Consider the following 5602-nt stretch of genomic DNA (forward strand, 5'->3'; position numbering starts at 1 on the left):
TTTCTGCCTTTTTTTTTCTGCCTTACTTTTTTTCCCCAATTCTTTATTGTTTAAAGTATTACATATGCCTTCTTTTTCCCCCATTGATCTCTTCCCGGCCGTTCCCACCCCCCAGCACATGCTGTCACCCCCTTACTGTCTGTAGCCAGGGGTTATGTGTATGTGCATGCATATAAATCCTTTGGTTGCTCTTTTACCACCCCACCCCCACCCCTACCTCCTTCTGAGATTTCACAGGATGTTCTATGCTTCTGTGTCTCTGGATCTATTTTGTTCATCACCTACTCATTAGATTGTACATATGAGTAAGATCATATGATACTTGTCTTTCTTTGACTGGCTTATTTTGCTTAGCATAATACTCTCCAGATCCCTCCATGCTGTCTCAAAGGGTAAGAGGTGTTCTTTTCACTGCTGTATTGCATAGGGTAAATGTACCACAGCTTTTTTATCCACTCATCCACTGATGGGCACTTGGGCTATTTCCAGATCTTAGCTATTGTAAATACTGCTGCTATGAACATAGAGGTACAAACATTCCTTCTGATTGGTGTTTCTGGTTTCTTAGGATATATCCCCAGAAGTGGGATCACTGGGTCAACAGGCAATTCTATTTTTAATTTTTTAAAGAAAACTTCGTACTGTTTTCCATAATGGCTGTATCAGTTTGCATTCCCGCCAGCAGTGTACCAGGGTTCCGTTTTCTCCACATCCTCACCAGCACTTGTCGTTTGTTGATTTTTTGTTGGTAGCCATTCTGACAAGTGTGAAATGATACCTCATTGTCATTTTGATTTGCATTTCTCGGATGATTAGTGACTTTCAGTATGTTTTAATATGTCTCCTGGCCTTCTGTATGTCCACTTTTCAAAAGTGTCTATTTAGATCCTTCCCCCACTTTTTTGATTGGATTGTTTATCTTCTTTTGTTAAGGTATATGAGTTCCCTATAAATTTTGGAGGTTAGACCTTTATCGGATATAACACTGGTAAATATGTTCTCCCATGCAGTGGGCGTTCTTATTGTTTTGTTGATTTGTCTTGACTCTATTGTGTGCTCTTCCTTCCTTTGTCAAATATTAATTGAGCATAATGGCTTGGGTCGATTTCTGTTTTTTTCTGTTCCATTGATCTGTATGTCTGTTTTTGTCCTAGTACAAGGCTGTTTTGAGAACAGTGGCTTTGCAATATAGCTTGATATTTGGTAATGTGATCCCTCCAACTTTGTTCTTCTTTCTCAGGATGGCTATGGCTATTCGGGGTCTTTTTTTATTCCATATAAATTTTTGGAGAGTGTGTTCTAGGTATGTGAAATATGCCTTTGGTATTTTAATGAGGATTGCATTGAATCAATAGATTGCTTTGGGTAGTATGGACATTTTAATGATGTTGATTCCACCAATCCATGAACACAGTATATTCTTCCACTTGTTTAATCTCTATCTCTTTTTTCAATGTCCTGTAGTTTTCTGAGTACGGGTCTTTTACCACCTTAGTTAAGTTTATTCCTATGTATCTTAATCTTTTTGTTGCAATGATAAATGAGATTTTTGTTTTAGTTTCTCTTTATGTGAATTTATTATTGGTATATAAAAATTCCATAGGTTTCTGGGTGTTAATTTTTATCCTGCTATGTCGCTAAGTTCATTTATTAACTCTAGTAGTTTTTTGATAAGGTCTTTAGGGGTTTCTATGTACAATATCATGTCATCTGTGAAAAATTGACAGTTTTACTACTTCTTTTCTAATTTGGATGCCTTTTATTTTTTCTTGTCTGATCACTATGGCTAGCCCTTCCAGTAATATGTCGAACAGGAGTGGTGAAAGTGGGCATCCCTGTCTTTTTCCTGTTCTTAGGGGAAATGTTTTTTGTTTTTTCCCATTGAGTATGAAGTTGGCTGTCGGTTTGTCATATAAGGTTTTTATTGTGTTGAGGTATGATCCCTCTATTCCCATTTTGCTGCAAGATTTAAAAAAAAAAGTGTTGGATTTTGTCAAATGCTATTTCTTTATCAATTTATATGATTGTGTGATTTTTATCTTTCAATTTGTTTTTGTGATGTATCAAGTTTATTGATTTGCGGATATTGTACCATCTTCGCATCCCCGAAATAAATCCCACTTGGTCATGGTGTATGATCTTTTTAATGTGTTGCTGGATGCGATTTGCTAATATGTTTTTGAGGATTTTCAGCATCTATGTTCCTCAGGGATATTGGCTGTAATTCTCTTTCTTTGTAGTCTTTCTTTCTTCCTTCCTTCCTTCCTTCCTTCCTTCCTTCCTTCCTTCCTTCCTTCCTTTCTCTCTCTCTCTCTCTCTCTCTCTCTCTCTCTCTCTCTCTCTCTCTCTCTCTCTCTCCTCGCGCCTTGGATAAACCTCATTGGCTATGATACTGCCACTGTGCAAAGCTCTTTGTAGTGTCTTTATCTGCTTTTTGGATTAGGGTAATGCTGGCTTCATAGAAAGAGCTTGGAAGTATTCCTTCCTCTTGACTTTTTTGGTATAGTCTGTGGAGGGTAGGTATTAGTACTTTGAATAGTTGGTAAAATGCCGGGGTCCAACCCCAGTAGGTCCAGGGGTTCCCAAAGGTGTAGACGGAGTTGGCGAAGAAGGAATGACACGGAGACAGCGTTCAGTTGATCAGCAGCCTAGCCAGGATCTCCAGCCAAGTTCTGGTCTGGATCTCCAGCGAAGTTCTGCCGTTTATTGTCTTGTTACATCCGTATTTATACCAGTTGATTTTAATCCTGTCAATTTCTATTACAAAGGTTAGGGCGTTTCTTATCTCCATTCCAGGGAGTAAAGATTATGTAGCTTAAGCATGATTGTTTGTAGTTAAAGTGATTAACTACCCGCCTGGCACTTAGTTAAGGAGTTTCATCCCCTCCCTGACTTCAGGGAAAAATCCCTACCTGGGGAAACAACCTTTCTCGGGGAGGTGACCTTGGTTAAAACACACAGCGCTAAGGGGAGCAAACATATTAAGAACAGTATGCTATATACGCCAGGTCCCTTGAAACATATGCTGTGCAGATGTTTCTTTCCTGCAGCGACTGTGTCAAGCAGCAAGGATGGACCAGCTTCCGGCAGTAAAACTCCTCTTCGAGCTGTCCAGACCTGGGCTTTTGTTTGCTGGAAGTTTTTAAATTATTACTTCAATTTCATCAGTAGTTACCAGCCTATTAAGGTGTTCTGATTCTTCCTAATTGAGTTTTGGAAGGTTGTATTTTTGTAGGAATATGTCCATTTCATCTAGGTTGTTCAGTTTGTTGTAGTAGAGTTGTTTGTAGTATTTTTTTTTTAAACAATCCTTTGTATAACTGTGGAATAGGTTGTTACTTCACCTGTTTCCTTTTTTTCCCCAAGAAAAACTATCCTATATAATGAGGTAATATGCAAATTAACCCTCACACCCTCACAAGATGGCTGCCTACAACCAGGCTGGCAGGGGGATTAGTGAGGGACGACCAAACGACTGAACAGCAGGCTGCATGGGGTGACCAGGCTGGCGGGAGTGGGGGTGCAGTTGGGGCGACCAGGCCAGCAGGGGAGGAAGTTGGGGATACTTAGGCTGACAGGCGGGGCAGGGAGGGCCGACTAGGGTGGTGGTGGGGGCAGTTGGGGGCTACCATGCCAGCAGAGGGGGGAAGTTAGGGGTGACCAGGCCTGTGGGGGTGGCAATTAGGAGCGACCAGGCCTGCAGGGAGGAAGCAGTTGGAGGTAACCTGGCTGGCAGCGGGGGCAGTTAGGGGTGACCAGGCCGGCATGCAGAGGCAGTGAGGGGTGATGAGGCCAACAGGGAGGGGCAGTTAGGGACGATCAAGCAGGCAGACAGGTGAGTGATTAGGAGCCAGCAGTCCAGGATTGTGAGAGGGATATCTGACTGCCCGGGATTGGGCCTAAACCAGCAGTCAGACATCCCCCAAGGTGTCCCAGATTGGAGAAGGTGCAGGCTGGGCTGAGGGGATCCCCATCCGTGCATGAATTTTGTGCACCGGGCCTCTAGTTTTAAATATAAAGTTAAATGCAATAAACATTAACATTTCAAGAAAAATAGTTTTAAATATAATAATGTTACAGGCAATAAACATTAATATTTCAAGAAAAAAGATTTTAAATATAATAATATTATCCAAACTGTACTAGCATAGTATAATATCACAAAAGTTGTAGGAAATAATAAAAAATCTCCAAATAACAGGAATACTATTATATTCTAAAACATTTTTTCCCTCTGGCTCTATTTTTATTTATCAGTTTATGTTGTTCATTATATTTCACAAATGAGTGAGATAATGTAATATTTATCTTTCTCTGACTGGCTTATTTTGCTTAGCATAATGCTCTCCAAGTCCATCCATACTGTTGCAAATGGTAAGAATTCTTTTCTTTTTTACAGCAGTGTAGTATTCCATTGTATAGATGTACAACAGGTTTTTAATCCACTCATCTGCTGATGGGCACTTAGGCTGTTTTCAGATCTTAGCTATTGTAAATTGTGCTGCTATGAACATAGGGGTGCATATATCCTTTCTGGTTGGTGTTTCTGTTTTCTTGGTATATAGTCCTAGAAGTGGGATTACTGGGTCAAATGGAAGTTCCATTTTTAATTTTTTGAGGAAATAACATACTGTTTTCCACAGTGGCTACACCAGTCTGCATTCCCACGTGCAGTACACGAGGGTTCCTTTTTCTCCACGTCCCCTCTAGCACTTAATTGTTGATTTGTTGATGATAGCCATTCTGACAGGTGTGAGATGGTACCTCATTGTAGTTTTGATTTGCATCTCTTGGATGTTTAGTGACTTTGAGCATGTTACCATATGTCTCTTGGCTTTCTGTCTGTCCACTTTTGAGAAGTGTCTGTTCAGGTCCTTTGCCCATTTTTTGATTGAATTGTTTATCTTCCTTTTGTTAAGATTTATGAGTTCCCTATAAATTATGGAGATACCCTTATCAGATATAACATTGGCAAATATATTCTCCCATGCAGTGGGATTTCTTGTTGTTCTGTTGATGGTTTTCTTTTTTAAATTTATTTTATTTATTTTATTTTGTTTTATTGCTTAAAGTATTATAAAGAGTATTATTAGGTCCAACTTTTTTCGCCCCCCCTTGCCATTCTCCCAGCCTCCCCTACCCCCCAGTGTCTTAGGTCCATTGGTTATGCTTATATGCATGCATACAAGTCCTTCGGTTGATCTCTCACCTCCCTCTCTTGCTTCCCAACCCTCCCCCAGCCTTCCCGCTGTTCGATGCGGCTCTGCCTCTCTATCCATTTTTGTTCATCAGTTTATAATGATGTTTATTATCCATAAATGAATGAGATAATTAGGTCCTTCACTTTTATTTTACTTTTGGTTGTCATATAATGACCACATTTTCTTGAATCATAGATTTTCTGGGTATGCCTTTCTAATAGCAATCCTTTACCCACACAAAAAGCTGTATTTTTAATACAAAATGGAAAGGTATTTGAAAGAAAAGTGCAAGATTTTTGAGCCTGCTGACATAGCTGCAGTGAAGGCTTCATGAATTTTCTTTTTTTTTTTTTAAGTGGTCCTTAAGCTGGATTCATTTTTCTTTAGATGTCAGGAGACTA

Source organism: Myotis davidii, unplaced genomic scaffold (assembly GCF_000327345.1).
Source record: "Myotis davidii unplaced genomic scaffold, ASM32734v1 scaffold1749, whole genome shotgun sequence".
Taxonomy (NCBI): domain Eukaryota; kingdom Metazoa; phylum Chordata; class Mammalia; order Chiroptera; family Vespertilionidae; genus Myotis; species Myotis davidii.